Source organism: Acromyrmex echinatior, chromosome 3, assembly GCF_024713525.1.
Source record: "Acromyrmex echinatior isolate Ae372 chromosome 3, ASM2471352v2, whole genome shotgun sequence".
NCBI lineage: Eukaryota > Metazoa > Arthropoda > Insecta > Hymenoptera > Formicidae > Acromyrmex > Acromyrmex echinatior.
The window spans coordinates 15,697,290-15,717,944 of NC_141854.1; the positions used below are offsets into that span (position 1 = coordinate 15,697,290).

Here is a 20,655-nt window from a genome sequence, read left to right on the forward strand (position 1 = left end):
AAAGACGAGCAGTGGGAGACGGAGACGTTTAAAGTATTTCAGGGGATCACGAGGAAGAGCTATCATCGAAAAAGGATTTCACCTCACTTCTATTCTCACCGGCAAGAAGTGCCGGAGTCGCGCGGGCGAAGTTTCGAGCTTCCATCGAGAACTTATTTGTTCTCATAGGTCATTCGTACTACCTCAATTTCATCCCCTCTTCCTTCCCCTCCTATATAAGATAGGCGGAAGACCATCCAGCCGAAAAATTACGAGTTTATGCGTCGTTTCGCGTCGACGTTTACGGCGAACGGAATAATGCACGAGCGCACATAGGGCAGTCTCGCGGAGCGACAACGAGCTCGTCCCCGTGTACGTATTTACGGCACGAAAATTGCCACGGCCGCTCGCAAACTTTCCTTTTAAAATAAACGCAAACGGCGACGAAGCGAAACGCGAACTCGTTTATTAAAGTAAAGAGAAATACAGGCGCCGTTGCTGACGCCAACGCCGACGCCGACGCCGACGCCGACGCCGACGCCGACGCCGAGAAACGCTGTGTATATTCGGAAAGACGGCGGCGGCGCGCTCGCGCGTTGCTCTAATCGTTCAAATTAAGAATTATAGTACGTCGTACTACCATCCTTTCCTATTCTCTTTAGACTCCCCCTGACGCCGGAGTGGTATTCTCTCCGTAGAGGTAATAAAATACCTCTCCGACTAACCCCGCTACCAAACGAGTTCGCGGCTCTTCCTCCGTTTGTGCGAAAGGGAAACGGAAGACGAGAAGTGGCAGAGAAAGAGGTAAAAGATTAGTTGCGCCGACGATGAAAGTGAGAACTCCGGAAATTAAGGTCGCGAGCCAATACGCCGAAATTGTCACGTATCGTGCTGCCTTTTTTCTTTTTTTTTTTTTTAACCGCGCGCCCTCTTATTCAGGTTAATAAAATTCTTCGTTATTTAAGATTGTGAGAACGTTTCAGCGTAAATTTATCTAGGAATTGACCCTTCGGATTCTTCAAACAATCTGGAATAGATTTCTACGCAATTCCAAGTCAATCAATAGTTCCTAATCGAAAGAACTATAGAACGAATAAATCTTTAACCGATAAAATGGCCAATGTAATCGATCTTCTTTGTTTCTTTGTTGAGCATTCAGAATGTTATTATATCAGTTTCATACGCGATGAAGCTTGAAACGTATGAGTCGAGGAAAATCTAATCCGAAAAACATTATGTGCAATACATCCCAACGGTATTATCCAGAAATAGCGTATACTGTACGTGCATCAACACAGCCATTTACGTTAAAGAAAACTAAAACATCGCATCACTATAAAATGATTTTCCTCCCATAAGAAGAAAAAACACGATAAAGTTCGGAAAATATCAATTTGCAGCTGTAATCCAAGCTGTAATGTGTTTAATAAACCTATAAAAATATTATAAATAATTTTATATTCCGTTCCTAAAAAAAAAAGCATATTAAATCGATACTCTATTTTATTATTGCCTCTTTCTCGCGAGGGTGATTGATTCTCTCATTCCTGCGTTTCTCTTTCTGCACTGTGTTTACTTCATACCGTGAGCAGCTGTCATCGTGTACTCTGACAGTTCAAATATTAAGAGAGTTATCGGCATATCAGCAATTCTATTCGTTATGGAGAATTTGATACCGATCTACCTTCGAAAGTTGCAAGGAAATCATAACACGCTCCTCTCAAGTTTCTACTTTAGACTGTAAATAATTGTCAACGCGGAAATTGTTGAAAACAGTTTGAAAAATAAAACGAATGCTAAAGATTAATAACACCGTAACGTGATTTCGTCAAGAGCAATTTTGATTGATAATAAAACGTATATACCAGTTTACATGTATTTCTTCTATTATAGTACAGATATTTCATTGTTGCATATTTCTCATGTCTGAAATAGTGGCAAGCATATAATCAGATTTGAAAAGCTTCATAATCTTGACTTAATTGCTTTAATAAGCAATGATTAAGATATATGAAAGCAAATGAAATATTTAAATTCTACATTAATATATAATAATTAATGTAATTACGCAATATCTTCAGACGTGACCGGTTAAAAAAAAGATAGACGCGCAGTAAGACATCTCAGCTGAGCTGTGAAAATTAATAGAACGATCGCCTCTGCTTACACATATGCATGTATAATTACGGCCTTGAGTGTGCCTACCAACTCTAGTCGCTGATGATTAATTTTAATCACTTACAAGTCTGAAATTATTGTGACCTTGATATTTTATATTAATATTTTAATTAACTTTCGCATTACACAAGAGTATAAGATGATTTGTTTAACATTTTTATCACAGCACTATCATTTACGAGCACAGACCTCAAGTTATAAAGATACGAAAACAAGTACTATCGACAGACTTGTCACCAAAGAAGATAAACAGCGCGCGCACACACACATACACACACACACAGAGAGAGAGAGAGAGAGAGAGAGAGAGAGAGAGAGAGAGAGAGAGAGAGAGAGAGAGAGAGAGAGAGAGAGAGAGGAAGAAGAAGGAAATTTAATCCTCTTCATATAAATATTCACGAAAAAACAAATTTATAATATTAATAATTAAAACTTAACCAATCCCTTTATAAAAGCATTCAATAAATCATAAAGCAATTAATAACCTACTACAATAAAGGAAAACTAGCTTTTCTTATTATAATTCGATATGCATATTGTTTGGCTTAAAGTCGATCGAGAGAAATGAACTAGTTGCTCGTTTGCGAATATTTGTCTATCGATTGCTCTAGCAGTCTATGTATAGAAATATCGACCTTCGCTAAGCCTTAGAAGTTAATCGGATTTAGTGTAGTGCCGCGTATAGACGTGATCCACGACCTAATAAAATGTGCTAACCCGAGAGCACGTGATAGAACCTTTCGCGGAAATAGGGAATAGGGTATACCTATCGATCGTCAACGTCGACGTTTAATGGCGATATAGTTTTACGCTTCTTAAAGCGGCGGAACACGCCATCTTCTCCAATCGCTCCAAACGCATCTAACTTAATTTGCGGTTTTACTGAAAAATTCCGTCGAGCTATAAAGTGCCGATCCGTGCAAATATTCTGCATGCCAGGCACCACGACAAAATCAGCAAAAACTCTTGTTTGTGTTCTACTACACTAAAAGCATACCGTGCGTTTACCATCGCATGTTAATGACAAAACATAAAAATTCAATAATCATATTTCCTCATCATTGATACAAATGAAAATGTATATAAATTGTCAGGACATAGTAAAAAAAAATTCGACATGTTAATGTGCCATAGAAATTGTTATATAATAATCATCATTATGTAGATAAATATTTTGATTTTGATTAAAACAGTAATATATATATATATATATATATATATATATATATTGTAGTAAATATTTAAAAGTTACTTGCTTTTCATAAAACTAAAACTAGAATATTTTTCAATGTAAAACATTTCCATTTATGTTCTTATCAAAATCTATTTAATTAACAACTGATTGCTGTATTACTTTTTCGAGCATGATTTCGAGCTCGTGAATTAAAAAAATGGGATTTTGGACTTTTCGCCTTAATCCTCGTAAGAATTTTCTCGTGGTGCAAGAATAATTCTAGAATAGCATAGTTACCTGGTATCTCCTCACACTTGCAATCAGCTTGCTGAATAGTCCCGGAACTTTTATTGCGCGCGAACAAGAACGTAAACGAAGAATCAACCCAATATAAAAAGAAATTGTTTTCCTTCGTTACGCGGATCTCGACACTTTTCTCTATGGAAAATAAAAGAACGCGATGTCTTTCGTAATTGGCACGAAGTAAAAAGTACAGATCATAAATTTCTTGATCTGTGTATAAGTATATAAACGACAATATTCTTTCTTTCTCAAATCAATATCCCACGTTTGCTATACAATAATTTACGAGTAAATTACAATTTCAGAAACTTAGCTTACGAAGGTATAACAAAGTTAATGTTATAGTAACGACGTCAATTGCCCGAAACTGGTTTGCATCGGAAAAGATACGCCGCGAAGGGGTTAAGCGACCGGAGCAACGAACTATATAATATGGACCCATAGTGCCTCGGGGTGCCAACGTTGCGCAACGATGAGAGACAGGTGGTCTCCCATTTTAACCCCGGCATAGCCATAAACCCCGATGGATCTGGCTACGTTGCTCGTCTTATATATGTCCGAGCAAATACTACTATCGTATCAAGAGACTGCCATGTTACACCCCACTGTCACCTATAAAACAGGCGAAGTCATGCAACAAATAAACAAATCTTCAATAAAGATTTAAAATTAAAATTTTAGTTGCGCAGTTTCATATTGTTTGTACAACATATATTTTTTTTAAATATTAGTACGATTATATAAAATATTGTCGTTACAATTTCTCCTGTAATTAAAACTTGCTCTGCAAACGTTATATGCACTTGTTAAATATTCTTATTTTCATTCCATATTACATGTAATCGATAAAAAATACTCTTAAACACTTCATAAAACTTTTAATTTTCAAAAAATATTTTTTTTTCTAAAAAAAAAAACTTTTTATTTAATTAAATTGCTAAACAGAATTTTATTATAAAGTTTATTGTAAAATCAAATAAAAAATTATATATAGTATATATAAAAGAATTAAAAAAGAAAAATCTTTTTATTTTACGAATATTTATTAATATTTATTTAATTCGGCAAAAATTCGTATTTCCAATATTAAAAACTACACGTATACGCGTGCACGCGCTTCAAAACTCCCCGAGAAATATTACTGTAGATTTTACTATATGACTTTATAGAACATCTCGAACAATATATCCTACAATATATCCTACAATTGTGGAATAAAGAGCGGTCGATTGTTGCAAGCCACAGCGTTGTTGTCGCAGCGTAGCTGTCATTAATAGTAACGGTAATAGTGAGCTAGCCCGCATCTATCTTCGCCCGGCCTGGAGAAACTCTAGCCGCTCTAAATACGACCGGCCGGCATCTATTTTAATCCGATCGGGCGGTTTACGCGCGTCCGAAAAGTTTCCCCGTAGAGACCGCGCGTGGGTGGTCGCGTCCGAAGCGGATCGCGCTGTGAGCCTTTGCCGACCATATATTCGCATATTCTCGTATCTTCTCTGATTTTTTTTTATCGACAAAATACGCTCACGGATAATATCGATGTTCGACCCAGCTTAGGTTATCGCGTCGACATCGACGCGCTTTCTACAAACGCGAGATCCGCAAGGGCATTTTATCTGGAAATGCTTGAGGGATTCGGCTTGCGCCAAACGCTTCGTGGAAATGAAAGAGTCAATAAGAAAAACTTTACGATACGCGATACTGTTAATTCTCGTTTCGTCTCTTACAAAGTGAGATTATCAATGTAGAGTTAATAATCGCAAATGGGAGAGAAGGAGAATGGAATATAATTCGGGAAATGAAAAAAAATCGGCAATGAAAATAAATTATAAACATTTTAGTTATAATCACTTGTAGAAAGAAATAACGATCACATACGAAATATAGAAATAAAATGAAAATTAAGAAGAACGGCATATTCATAATTTACACATCTTGAACTTTAACATTTTAATTTTACGATAATAATCAATCAGATATGGAATCTCCATAAATACAAAATATTATCTATATCTCTAAAATGCAAGTCCCAACTACTTTTTTTTGTAATGATCCTCTGATTGATGAACATTTATCATAAAATTCTAAAGCTTAAATAGCACTGATTATGATAATATTATACTTGAAACAATAGAAAAAAAAAAAGAAAGCGAATATAAAAAAAGAATATAAAAAATTTGTTAAAATATTCTATGATTCTAGTAATACCTGAAATTCTTCAAAATCGTTTTAAAAAATATGGACAAATATCTTAGTTGACTTGTTTAATGATTGCAAGTTAAACCGCACGGTATGCTATTATAACTTTATATCCTCGTTAGACTTTCTAAGAGAGCATCTCTGAGAATACATATTTTCAAGATACTCTGATTTACTGGATACCGAGAAATATCGCGCATTACTGGCAATGTACATACTTTCTAGAAAATTTCTCAAATGCATTCTACATATAAGATAACTTCAAAGTATCTTCGACTCCATAATAGATCGTAAAAAATGACTGTAAGTTATAAAATTTAAGTATTAACCTCATTAAACATCGTCTATATTGCAATATCCAATAGATAATCGCGAAAAAGGCACGAGCTTTATGACACAAGTTTTTTTATCGTGTCTTCACAGTTTATTGCGAAATAATAATAATATATCTTATACTTTTAGTATAATCACACACACATATAAATCCAATATCGATTCACGTATGCGTCCACAGCAGAAGTTTCCCTCAAAGAGATTTTCCATTACACGATTAATATAATTAACATTTTATTCTTTTAATTATCAGTTATAATTTATAATCACCATTTCAGAAAATGATACAGTCATATAAAGAAATATCAATTTTCGCTCATATGATGGTTTTATCTTTAAAAGTTCAATACTCTAAAGATTCGAATATATGTAATTTATTACATCATTTATAATATACTTGTAAGTAATGAAAAAAGTATTGATATTTTTAAATATTCCGCTTTAACTCTTGCATGTTTATATATTAAATATATAATAACGTCTATAAATCACTATATTTCAAGAATGTAGAGCAAATATTTCTAAACTAGGATGCCTACATCACTTACAATATCATTTCTTTATTACCAAGAGAAGATATAGTTTCAACTATGGACGCTAACTTACAAATACGACTCGAAGACAAACGAGAAACAGTCGCGACGACCGTTGCGCGACTGCACAGGCACGATAAGCGGATGTTATGCGTTATTTACGAGGCCGTAACGAGCGACTCGCCTCGTTTGATTCTTCTTCTTCTTCCTAACAAACTCCGAATGTAAGTACCCGCGAAAAACCGCACAATCTTGCAATGAGCGATCGAGAAAGTGGCAGGGACGTTACAGGGGCATCTCAACTGGCGGCATGCCAGGGTTCAGGACAGTTGCATAGTGTTCAGCTTGACCGATAGTAAACAGCCAATAGGGAACTTCTGCAGATCTACCATGTGCCGGTTCGCTCTGAAAAGCAGTTCTCGGTGTGTAACCATTGTACTGTGATTGAAGAGGCTAATTTAGATAGACGCGTGTGCGCGCCAGGAACGAAGGTAGGAGGCCCTCTCTCGAACGGAGAGAGTGCTCTTGCCGCCAGACAAATGACTGGCGACTGACCTCAACCACGTTAAGGAGATTGAACGTTAAATCACGATGGCGGATCTTATAAGGCTCCTCTTTGCGCGGCCGTTAAAAACGCGTGATTCAAATCAGCACCGAGGCAAGATCGTGCAACCTTCGCACGAACACTGTTCGCATTGTTATAACGGAAATAACAATCTTGCGACAAGAGTGCGTGCCTATTAATCTTTAAGCCTGAATCCTTGCAATCGCGGATTGGAATCTAACGTGGAAAGAAAAAAAAAAACAAAACACCCGCGTTATACTACAATACAGTCGACTGCAATCTTAGTTATATATCACAAGGATTTTTAGAATTTGTGCTCGAATTTCAATTTGTTCCAAGCTTTAGAGAATAGGACATTATATGATCCCCGGAATGTTTCTCTGTTTTCTCTTTGTTCGAAGCAGCAACGTATATATAACAAAAGAAAACATGTATTAAGAACTAAATATTTTCTGCAGAAAATATAGGTAAACGAAAGGAGATATGAAAAATTTAAATAAATTGTAATTTAAAAAAATTGATTACGTTCTATAATCAACTGATAAATTAATTCCTATATTTTAATTATACATACGACCGTAATAGACTCATCTTAAATTTAAAAATTTTTATTTTATTCTAATCACATCAACGATATGAAATATTCTTATAAATCTACTATAGAAGTTAAATTATATTTTTTTAACAAAGTCGATGAATCAAGAAATATATAATATATATTCCCAAATAAAAAAATTTGTTTAATATATAAAGAAAATAACATAGCAATTGATAGAATGCATATGTGAAAACTATTTTAGGGAAACTTCAAAAAGTCTTCCAACATTTACGAAAATATTTCTTGAGACCTTTCAGAGTTAACACATTGTAAGGAGAATTTCAAAAGGATGATCTTCCGAATTCGCTGCGATAACGCGTCCATGGAAATGACTATTAGCAGCTTGAGCAACGTTATAATTGCGTGATTATGGCGAAAATACATCTTGATGCTGTTACAACAGGACCAATCTATTCAGCGCGGAGTGGCTAATAACCTCGCAGGAGAATTGATCTTGCTACAGTGTTATCCACTGCTATTCCTAATGATCCACCATTGTAGCCCGTAGTAGCTGCCGGTATAATGGAGGCAGAGAGTAATGCTATTGATTGTATGCGCGGATGCGTCTAACTGAAACTAGCCACAGTCGGCATCCTCACGCACACGCGCTATCTGGTCTTCCATCGCAATTCCGCGAGAGATATGCATAGTCTTCGCCTAGCACCCAAAAGTGGATCTTCGAGAGATACAACAGTCGAATTCGAGGACTGGGAAGAGCGATAGCGTATTTCATCTGCGCCAACTTGCTAACGCGACTCTCTCGTATCTCGCGTCGTTGATTGTATCTCTCGAGAGATTCCCCGAAATTTCTTTGTCCTCCCACCATCTCTTCTTGCGCAATCTTGAATAAGCTCTAATTTCAATTGTCAAGAACACTGCAGGAGAACAGAACGAATGGAAACGTAGGAGGAATCCGAATGGCGCTTCCCTAGCCAGATTAAATGATTTGTGAAGTGTCAGAAAGCTTTTTCTTATCTCGAGAAATGGTACCGTAAAAAACCTAAAAGAAGCCAGTTTGCAGACCGGCTGGTACAATATTGTTTCATTTGCGCGAATTTTGGCTGGCCGTTTCGTATTTCCTTTCCAGTCTCGGCTTTCTCCCTCTCGGGATCCTTTACACTTTCAGCAGTTTTTATTAGACTCTATCTCCGTCTACGTTTCATGGTTATCGCATATGTAAACGACAGAAGCGAAAAAATAAGCAAAGAAAGATTACGGCCATGTAAAAAATGTTTGCACATATTTATTTCTCTAATCCATAGCAGTGTCCTCGTTTAATAAACCTACCTTCTGTTTTTCATTAAAAACAACGTGAGTCAACGATGAAAATAAAATAAAAATAATGAATGCAATTAAAAACAAAATCAGATTAGTTTTGTATCTCAAACAAAAAAAAAACGAGTGACTATAATCTTCACCTGCTAACGAACTGTTAATGATAATTAAGATTATACTAAAATATATTGATAAAGTATATATAAGTAGTAACCATATGTTATTATATATATTGTAGTAAAGAGAAAGTGAAAAAGTTTTATTCAATATTCTCTGTCCTCGCGCATGCCAATTTAACCAATTAAAAGTGTTTCCACATAATAAACGTAAATCTGGAAGGCTATCACAGAAACTGGACGCAGGACACTAAGATATCGGTACGGCCTATAGCATGAAAAGAATGGAGTTGAAGCTAAAGACGGCATTGAAATGATCGGGCAAAGAAGACCAACGAGAAAGAGTGCGAGAGAAAAGAGTGACAACAATGTGACTATAGTTTCAGGGAACAATGCTCTCATTATAATGCCCGACTAGGTGCGCGTATAAGTGCGGCTGCATACCGGATCGGACAATGGCAGACATTTTGTCGGCTTTTGCGGCTTTTTGTTCCCGGTGATAAAAAAGGTATCGCCTCCCTCGCCAGACTCGTCTCATTTGCAAACGTACAGCTAGAGACGGCCGCATTCGTACCGCAGCCGCCGATTTCTGCTCAACACAAACGATCCTGTTTAATTAATTCGGAAACTACGCACGACATGCTAAACGTGCGAATTCAACCGAGACGTAATTTCCGGCATGAGCGCCAATGATGAACCGACGCGTTTATTTCATTACAATAATATTGTACCCAAGTTCGTTAGACTCTCGATTCTCAACTTTCGATTCTCATATGTGTGAATTCTCAGCTTTCAACTCTCTCGATAACTAACGCGACATCTGACTCCCAGCTACCAAGGCACACGACTTCTAATTATTATAATTTTCCGCTTTCTCAATCCTCATTTCGCAACACGAAATTTATGAGCCCATTAGACACTTACAAATATATAAAATGAATGATGATAAAAACAATTAAGAAACTATTTTGGGCACAGCACGAGAGCAGCCTATGTCAGTTTAATTATTCATTACATACAAGGTACACATGTAGACCGATAGTGGCAATGCTCACAATACGCCAGTTGCACAGCATATTAATGTAGGTACAAGAGAGAATTTCCGATGAAACCGGATTAACGAAAACGCAACTTACTACTAAATACGTAAGCATTTAGTAGTGGCTGGGTAGTAACAATACACACAATATGATTCCAATAGTTACAATGCATCACCCGAATATATTAATGCCGACACAACCGGCTAAAACACTCCCATAGGAATAGATTAACGGAACTGCTAACATTACATACCTACTACATTACGTAGTTACTAATTTCATCGATTCGCCAAAGAGCGTCAAACTACAAATGAAAATCGTTCCCCGACATTTGTTATAAAATATATTATACTAAGATATAGTGGCAGAACTGATGCAGTAAAAAACCTATGAGAAGCCACCCAAAGCTATGGCAGGCGGGAGATAACGAAAGTAAATGGAAAGCGTTGCATTAACATGAAAGTTGCGACCAACCGCAAGTAAGATAATACGAGAACGCGGCGGTAAGAGACCTCACCACTCGAAAGGAACCGCTCGCAGAACGAGGCATTTTTCCCCTTGCAAGAAATCAGCTAAACGAAGTAGAAATCGCAGATGAGAGATCGCGGCTAGATGGCCCTAATGGAAAAAGCTTTAATCGACGTAGCCTTCTTTCTCGCGTCCGAGAAAGAGCGCAGAATGTGAGTTGAGCTGGCCGACTGTCTGGTTTGTTGCGACGACTCTGACGAAACGAAGCCACCCTCTTGTCCCGGAAAACAAAAGAACAACACGCGGCTGTTGCTCATTCACCATCTCCCTCCCTTCTTTCATCTTCTTCTCAAGCAACCAGGTTGTCTATCTTTCTCTCGTTACCAAGCCGGTCCTCCCCCCCCCTCCCTCCTCTCCCCTTTCCTACCTAATTCTCCTGTCATTATAAACGAGAATCGTGTTTATAGACCTTCTTCGAAATAGTCCCCCACTAATATCGATCTTCCTGCTTTATGCGACCACCTTTCTTCTTTCGAATCTCTCATTTCTTCTTTTTTGATTATATCATCGTCGTCTTTGCATCGCAACTGTCTCTTTGTCTCTAGTGACCCATGATATCATAAAGTAAACGTTAGCCGCTGAACTCTTATATATACCTACGTGTATATATACTTACGTGTACATCGCATGTATACACATACACACACACATACATATATGTGTATATATATATATATATATAAATGTACATATAATACATCCTCACACAAACAATAACTCCTCGAGTTCTTCTTCATTCTTTCACTTCGATTGTTCGTACGTTCATTTTGTCTTTGTGGCATTTCTTTTTTGGCTTCCCTCGCCTGATCGTGTCAAGTACGATCCTTTCAGGTACTTTCATAATCTTTCGTCTCCTCATCTATACGACTTCTCTTAAATCTTCCGCTACATCTTCGTAGATTCGACAAGTTTACGTTAGCTTGAAAAGAATTAAGTCGACAGATATCCCCCAAGAGACACAACCATACTGAAACAGAGAAACATCTTTATCCTTTATTCCTTTCTACGAGTATTTGTATATTCGAAAGCAATTCTTGACTCTCATGAAGAGTGACTTCTTTAAACACATCCGTTAACTCTTCGTATTTTATTGCGCCTCTTAATCTGTTTTCTTTGACATCATCGTATTGCAGTAAGTACAAATATTTCGATTTTTCATGTACCTCATGTATGATTAAAAAACACATTTTTTCATACGTGTTTGAAAACGCATCGCAAAACTTAATTTGGAATATCTGATTTCAATCAAATATAATCATAAGTAGTACATATAAGTAAAAGTAATAATTCATAACTATATGCATTTATATTTTTTAAAACTTTGTCATTTAATTAAAACGATAAAATTATTTTATTCCAAAAAATCCACATACATGGTTATTAAAACTTTCAAAGTTTTACGAAAACTTGTAATGGAGCTCTCTTATATCTTGGCATATACTGTCCCTTTTTTCGGCCTTGAGACCAAACTTCTCCATTAATATTTTCATTTTCTCATTCACCAAAGTGCAGGTGAAATTGTGCGACGGATTCACCAAGTATCCGTTCATGATATCGATTCTCCGCCATCCCTTTCCTCCGCATCCGCCTTTGAACCTTTGCATCATCCTGCCTTTGAATCGCGCTAGACTCCTCGGTATTTCAAACTGGAACTATCTGCGAAGAGTTTTCTCTCAGCATTTCCGCTTCTTCTGCTTGGTGCAGAATTTTCGCGCTTCCTTTGTGTCACCGATCACATTCTCAATTTCTTATCGTTCATGATCAGCGTCTAACAATCCCAACAATATTTCCATATCGGTCTTCCTTTCTTTTCCCGCTATATCGTTGTTGCTTAATGTACAACCAAATAAAATCTTGTAATCGAGTCTTGTAATCTCGAGGAGATAAGGATTTAATTATTCATTAAATATCGCGAAAGACATCGCATCCTTACTAATTTCTTTCGCACATTTTTCAATGCAATCAGGCAATTTAAACACAAGTTAACGAATTCAAAAAGAAGCCGTAATATTAGGCATAATTATTTTAGAATCTAACGTGTGCATATTCGAACCATCGTTTTCTCGCGATCTGTTTCGCTCTTTTCATCCTGCTCCTCCCTCCAGGTCTTTCTTCCTGAAGCCGATGTTTCTCCGCGCGGATGTTTCTTCTTCCGTGGAGATATCGATCCCCTTTATTCGTACTATTACAAACGCGTAACATTGCTTTGCTCCCGCAGTCTGCATACTCGCCTTTGCATTCCCGTCATCCTTTCGCCGTCTTTGCGCAACATCCTGAATCGGGGAACACAATAATCTCGAAAATACTGCTCCTTCTCTTTGCCTTCCGCGTCGATCGTAGAAAAGTACAGATATAGGATTCCTCGGCTCTCCAATTCTACTTTCTGAAATAGTTCCCCGTGCGAGTTCCTCGTCGGACGATTTTAATTCCACGCCATTTCCCTTGTCGTCGTATTTGCATCCCGGTAAACCTAGACGCCAACGTGGGCGCGAGTTATCTCCGGAGCAATTCAAGACAACGTGGCCTTGCGGGATGCATTAATCTGCGAGATAGAGCACATTCTCTTTTGCCTATCCTGGATCTAGTCTTTTTTAACTATATATCGGGCTCTGTCGCTCTTTCTTCTTCTTCTTCTTCTCTATGCTTAAATTGTACTCGAAGTAGAAAAGACAATAAATCCGCGAATATAAAATATCGAGAGTAGATATAATAATATGTCTTCAATGGCATACCGTGTAAAAAAAAGAAATGTGTCTATAAAATATATCATCAATGTAAAAAAAAAATATATTTCAATGTTTCACGTCCCTAATATTTGATTATTGATATTTGTATGCAATTTATACATGAGACAAATTTGTCACAAGAAATAACAAAAATAGATTCCTCTACGAAAACTTGAAAAATATTATATAAATAATAATAATAATAATAACATACAAATTATATATTTTACGCCTAAAGCCATAAAGTTGCGTAACACAAGGTCAGTTATATAGAAATTAAGCAAAATAGGTGGAAAAGGAAATTTAATTAACCATAATTAGCGTTAATGGACGTTAATGCATTCAAATCTGTATAAGTCAAACCCACAAATCAAATCAAATCAAATATTTTGTGATATCGATTGATGCATTACATTAATAATACGTATTGCATCGTTGCCCAAATTTAGGAATATTTAAACGTGTCATTGACGAGCTAATTTAAAGAGGAATATTTATACGCGTAATTTAAGAAAATTATTAAGTTCTTTTATTCTCCTCCCTCCCTCCTCTCTCTCTCTCTCCCCCCCTTTCTCTTTCTGTTTCACTTCGTTTGCATGACGACCGCGCATAGTGAGCATTCTGAAGGACGGAAGAGACGGGGTTGAATAACGTCCCGCGGTATTCCATCATTACGGTATGCAAATTCCCGCATACGGCTGAATTTTATCCGAGTAATCTGCCATGGCGTATAATTCGGAAATTCAGACCCCGCCGCCACGTTGGTCGTGCTGTGAAACGTAATTAATGCATTGTTAATCCAGTATCTCGCGCCATGCGTCAGTCGTGCGTGCGGGGATAAAGAGGAAGAAAGGGGGACATGGGGAAGGGATGAGAGCAAAGATAAAATGCCCGAAAATCACCAACGAATTTTCGCGCTTCCCGCTTCGCTCTCTCGAGTGCGTGTCCGCCGTGAATACCCGCTTCTCTCGTGCCAGCATTCAACGGAAATTCGCGACGCGTTACACATGCGCACACAGGAGAAAGAGTGTGAGTGAGTGAGAGAGTGAGAGAGAGAGAGAGAGAGAGAGAGAACTGCACAATTCGGCGATTTCGCTCCGATAAGGCAGTGAATTATTCTCCACTTCGTGCTTTATCGAGTGCGACGAACGCTCAAGCTTGCGCACAGCCGATGGGAGCGGGTAACACTAATTCGTAAAATATTCCCTTAACTTGAATAGAAGCTCGTAACACGCGCGTGAATCATTACAAAAAAAAATGTATAGATATATAATATATAATGCAATGTAAAACTCGGTCAGAGTACTTTTTACTCAAGAATAAGATTTTTTACGTATCGTAAAATATAAATGTTAGAATGATCGAGTGGAGTAATCCGTTAAAAAGTTTCCTCCAATTTCTAAAACTTTTCTCAGATAAAATTGACCAGTTATTGCAACATTTTTATTGCTCTATTTTTCGTTAATCTTATTTTGGGTAACGGTATGCGAATAAAATTATCGTCGTCCAAGTTCTCGACTCGCGTTACCATCATCCCACACTTCTATGATGTACATAAATATAACGAAGAAGAAAAGAGCAAACAGGTGTCCGACAATTTCATCGTCGCCCGTCAGATGACTGCAATTAAATTTAACGACATCTCATGCGCATCTAATTATACTTCTCCTCCCCACAGACTTTCAAGTAGCCACAGTTGCATTCAGCTATGTGAATGTCAAGTCGCAGCTTATATTTTATCAGCCAATATTTTACTGTATAAATAATACAAAGTTTATAATATCCGCTTTTTTTATCATGGCATTTCAAATGTTCATATAATTTTTCATATTTCATTGCAACACAAGTACTAACATTAATAACTAAACTGTAAATCATAACCTTGTATTAAGTATATAAAGAAATCTAAATAGCTTCTGTAAATAATAAAAATACTCGAGTAATGATAAACATCATGCGATAGATAAATTATATATTGAGAATAATTATTTGAAAATAACATGTACTTGTACAAAGTAACATGTATCTTAAAATTGTATCAATTTTATTAAATTTCTATTAGACATATATTTTTCCACAACTAAAATATATAAGCGACAAGAATAAAACCGATTTTACAAAACTTGCCACAAATAATTAAAACAATACAATAAATTAAACAGAACGCACAATTTCTGTACATTTTATATATATATATATATATATATTACCTTGCAAAACATCTACTAAATCATCTCCTACTTTTCCTCAGTTTAGCTAAGCAAATGATATGAATATCAACAACACCATTTCCTCATCAGATAAAACGTAGAGAGATTACACGATACAAATAAGACAAAAAATTCAAATTTAGATAAAAGTCAGAGAGATCGTATTCTACTAGCTGGGATCGTAGCCAGCTTTTAAAGAAATTGACCAACGTGGCGCATTTCGTGTCTCGCGAGCGGTTACGTATGTTGCATTCGTATTAGAGACACACAGTCGTCTCACCTGCCAACTTACTATGGTTTTCGACGACTCGAGATAAAATTTTTCCGACATCTTAATATACAGTATCAATACGCAGTTTACGTTCGAAGACATGTGCTTTTTATCAAAAATTCGACACGACGATATTCAATCGTCTGCGCGTTTATGTGCGTTCATTTGTAGTTCCGGCACAGAGTATCGTCGTGGTAAAATCAACCATCCTCTCTCTACTTTCTCTGTCAGCTCCGAAACTCTGTCGCCTTGTCGCGTAACATTTCCAGCGAAATGTAAAGGAAACATCTCCCTCTCTCTTTCTCGCTATTCGGGTTCTAATACGCCCTCGATGTTTACACTGATGCTACTCCAGTAAGACGGTGCTCTGTAAGAGAATTTGTTTCATAAGAAACGCACCTATATATAGGGAACTTTTTAGTAAGAACACGTTTTTGTACTCAAGCATCGTCTCAAGACCATTTTAGAATCGAATGATGTAACTACACGCGGAGACCAAACACGGGAGATACGGCGTACATTTCCTACCACCAGGAAAGACGAAGATGAGGGCAGACGTGACGATACTATTAATAAACTGTACCGTGGACGAGGGCTTTGGCCCTACCTCTCTTTCTCGTTCACTTTTTCGAGCAAGTGGTAATTTTTTGAGAAAGCTCAAGTTTATTGCTTTTAAAGAGAAAAGATAAAATTATTTAATATATTAAAATTTTATCTAACCAAACCATTACAATGTTAAATTGGTAATTTTATCACTTGATTCTCAATATTTAACTTCAATTTTTATCTCTTAATTTTGAAACTGAATTTTTTCAACTCGTCTAAAGATAAATAAAATTAATAATGTCAAAAAATTAATGTCAAAAAATAATGTTAAAAAATGTCAAAAAATATAATTATTTAATAGTTCAAATAATATTCAGTTAATTCGGTTAATTAGTTTACTTAAAAAATAAGAAGAATCTTTTATTTAAAAATTGCAATAGATAGTTTTAACAAATTCTTATTTTTATTAATTCTTGATTAGTCATAAGTACGCTTATATAATAACCCATTTCTCCATTCATAATCTTCCTATATTTATTACTTTATATTTTAATTTTATTTTAATTTTGATGTAAAAGTTAATTGTTTTATCTCGTAACGTTTTATGTAAATTTTATCTTCTCATATACTAATAAATTTTCTTATTGTTATTACTCTGTTGTTAATAAGTTAATTTTTGTTCTCGTAATCTCTAATTTACATTCACAAAGGATTATTAAAATCTGTGTTAATAAATGCATTTCTCTCTCTCTCTCTCTCTCTCTCTCTCTCTCTCTCTCTCTCTCTCTCTCTCTCTCACTCGTATTTTTTACTTTATTTATACAATCACGTGTGTAAATTTCATTTCGCGATGCATAAAACATACAACCGCAAAAATCATGGTGAAAAATTGAAAAGTAAAAAGTTTTCTAGATATTTTGTTCATGGCCAAATGTCGCTTTTGTAATTTGTTACTGCTAAAAACATGAATATGAAGTTAGAGAAAATATCCTGTACGAATTTATAGATGGCCGCTGTCACATTATTAAAAACACTCTTGACATTCTGCACAAGTGAGCGGGCACAACTTCATTGTAAGCTCGGTACACTTTGTGCAAGGACAACTTTTTAGAACAAATCGTTGATTATCATCTGTTTCTCACATCGTTGAAAATGTCAGAGAGATGAAAATCATTTTAAATCTAACGACAGGGCGATCGTGCGTTCTCGACCCACTTTGAAATTCTATTTAAACGAATATTCCGTTAAAACGCGCTACGAATTTCCAGCATAAAAGAAGAGCAAAGATTTCTCGATAAAAAACGGTGAGATATTAGTAAAATCTTTCTTATTATTTTATATATATATATATGTATGTATGTTACTTCAATTGATCGAAATAATACAAATTATATATAATTCATACACTATGTTTATATTTATTTCTTTATTTATTATTATTGCTATTATCTTCCTCTCTCACTATGTTCATAAAATAGAAAAACTTACTCCGTAAACAGCTTACGTAATATGTAATATACATAATATATAATATACGTAATATACATAATACACATAAACGTATTAAACTATATACAGATATTTTAATATATCAACATAGTATATGATCGTTGGAACTATGTATTATCGTAAAAGAAAAGAAAAACAAATGAAATCCCGAAATCAAGTTTATCCATCGTCACATTAAATGCATTTCGTTGCGTGTCGAAGGGACAATTTGCGATAAGCAACGCCGAGAAAGAGTGTCAACAATGCGTCGGCAGGTCTCGCAATCGCGTTATTTAACGGTGAAACTACCAAAGCACAGACGATGTAAAGCGTAACTCGCAGTTGCGAGACATCTCGAGTCACGCAATGCGTAAGCGCGAGTCACTTATATCACTCTAGAGAGAGTACCACACACACACACAAAAGTAATATGTGTACATGTATGTGTATAATCTGACGGACTCTTACCTTAATAGAGCATTATATATCGCGATTAATCAATTAGACCGATATCAGGACTTCGAAATTAAGGTGCGCGTGCGTTGCATGATCTTTTATCGATCATTTCTTTATCTTTCCCTTTTCTTTCTTCTCTAACGACCTACCTACATACCGTCTATCTCTTTCCCTCTACATCACTACTTCCATCCAGTTAGATACATAATTCTTCGAGGCGAACCACTTCCTATATTACGCGTCCCGCATGTTAGCGTAGTGGCTGCTCCCAGACTGACCCGTAATATTATTTTCAGCCGAGAGAAGAAGTGAGTGCCAGCTACTTCGCATCGCGTGTCGCGTGTGGCCGAGATCGATAAATAAATTTTTCGTTGCGTAAACCTCGATACCTCAACCGAGGCGTACACAAAGGCATTCGATACGTCCATGTACATTTGATGCGCCGTCGCGGTCGAAACCAACGGAATATGGGATAATACGAGGAATGGGACGGAACATAGTGGGAATACGTGGAATAATGATGGTTACGAGGATGGTAATACAATAGAGTGGTGATAATATAATAACGCCTGCCTCCATCGGGTAGCGATTGAATAAATAATAAATCGCAAAGCTTTCAAGTGTTGCGTGCAATTGATAAAAATTTTTATTCTTATCGACTCCTGCCTTTACACAACATTAACCGCAAACAACTGTTACGATTACCTCTTTACATACCTAATCGTTAGCTTTAGGAACGTCTAACAAGTATCGATTCAGTCGCATATAGAATATCGATATAAATATGCTGCAAAACATTAGCCGATTATTAATAATCAATTTCCTTTTTTCACTTTGTAGTTATAAATTATATAATAAATAAAAAATAATTTAAACGCATCATTTTTCATGATATTATCTCTTGTAATCAAAGTATTAAATTATGGCAAAAACAAAACATTTAAAGGAAAAGCCTCAATAATGAAAATTCTTATTGGAAAAAAAAAGCCAAATCATACCGCACAAAACAAAACAATGACCATTTGCCATAAGTCCCTCTTAAGATTGCTATAACTGCATCTACGACCGTAATGTAAAGTTCGATTTGGAGAAGAAACGACACTATTAGAAAGTCTAGATAGCTCCGGAAACCAATGCCGCGCTGCACACGAAGCGGAAGACAATATATTTTGAAGTCGCTCGGGTGGACCGGATGGACGAGCGTCTCGACTTGAGCAGACAACACTTGAAACCAGAAAGGGAAGGTTTGCAACCGTTTACGACTAAGCTCGACAGTTCGATTATACTATAAAGTTTCGAGAGATCTTGAGAATCCGAGTTTGAGGATTATCTAAGACGACGTCGTGCCAGTTGTCAAACCAGTTTTGCTACTAGGTTGTAATGACTATTTCAGAATTATAGTATCGAAACCGTTATGTGCCTCGCAAATCGATATCGGACTAAAAGCGATATGGGCAATCCACTGTTTCTCGATATTATCGGTATTTTCGGCATATTCCTCTCGATATTCCTCTCGTTATTCCATCCGAGAAAAACTACCCGGGCCTTATCCTTCTTCATCACGATTTTGACTCGAGGTACGATCCGCTTTAAAGCGATAGAAGACCGTGTATTCTAAAACCATTTAGGTGAAGTCTAAACTCGCGGAGTACAATAGCAGTCGGCGGGTGAGAAGGGATAAGAGGTAAGAGGGAACAGAAGAAAGGAGCAAAATACAGAGAGGAGAGGAGAGGAGAGAACTCGTGCGCGGCGACGGCGGGTTTATCTCGCATAGCTCGGAATAGAGGTAACTATATCGCGTGGCATGAAGTACGTAGGCACGGAGGCAGCAGGGCTCCGGGGGGGAATCGATAACACATGACGGCATATAGGCACATACTGAACTGACCGCAGAATGCCATCCGCGCGCCTCCCATCGCCATCCTCTCCCCTTCTTCCCTCTTGCACCCGTATCCTCCACGCTTCCCTCCTTCTACCCTTAGTCGTCTCCTGAACCCTCCGATTGCATCCCTCGCGACACGCATGAAACTACACAGGGCCCTGAACGCCCCGCACAGCTATATGTATATAGGCACGATCGTTCCCCCGCGCTTCCCTTCTCTAGTCTCCGCATATCCTCCTCTCTGCCCGATTTCGA

At 36.8% G+C, this 20,655-nt stretch overlaps 1 protein-coding gene and 1 long non-coding RNA gene across 11 annotated transcripts in view; both read right to left on the reverse strand.

Moving 5' to 3' along the window:
- Positions 1 to 20,655, reverse strand: part of LOC105149425 (uncharacterized) — a 375,771-nt gene that overhangs the window by 320,410 nt on the left and 34,706 nt on the right. The gene's annotated exons all lie outside the window — the stretch shown is intronic.
- Positions 1 to 20,655, reverse strand: part of LOC147910277 (uncharacterized) — a 67,435-nt gene that overhangs the window by 35,494 nt on the left and 11,286 nt on the right. The window contains exon 2 of the long non-coding RNA XR_015544630.1: positions 1 to 7,104. This exon is cut by the window's left edge and continues 35,494 nt beyond it. This is a non-coding gene — a long non-coding RNA (uncharacterized LOC147910277). The remainder of the gene's footprint in view (positions 7,105 to 20,655) is intronic.